Here is a 538-nt window from a genome sequence, read left to right as displayed (position 1 = left end):
TTGGTATAATGTCAACTTTATCCTGATGCCACATGTCCTTGACTTCCTCAGCCAGTTGGATGTATTTTTCAATTTTTTTCCTGTTTTCTTTTGTATATTTGTTGTATTGGGTATGGATATTTCGATTAGTTGTGTTAATTTCTTCTTTTTATTCGTGAGTATGATGTCAGGTTTATTATGTGGTGTTGTTTTATCTGTTATAATGGTTCTGTTCCAGTATAATTTGTATTCATCGTTCTCCAGTACATTTTGTGGTGCATACTTGTATGTGGGAACATGTTGTTTTATAAGTTTATGTTGTAAGGCAAGCTGTTGATGTATTATTTTTGCTACATCGTCATGTTTTCTGGGGTATTCTGTATTTGCTAGTATTGTACATCCACTTGTGATGTGATCTACTGTTTCTATTTGTTGTTTGCGAAGTCTGCATTTATCTGTTGTGGTATTGGGATCTTTAATCTTGCTGTAATATCTGGTGTTTATTGTTTGATCCTGTATAGCAATCATGAATCCTTCAGTCTCACTGTATATATTGCCT

This window comes from Schistocerca serialis, chromosome 6 (assembly GCF_023864345.2).
Source record: "Schistocerca serialis cubense isolate TAMUIC-IGC-003099 chromosome 6, iqSchSeri2.2, whole genome shotgun sequence".
Lineage (NCBI taxonomy): Eukaryota > Metazoa > Arthropoda > Insecta > Orthoptera > Acrididae > Schistocerca > Schistocerca serialis.
This window is presented reverse-complemented; position numbering follows the sequence as displayed.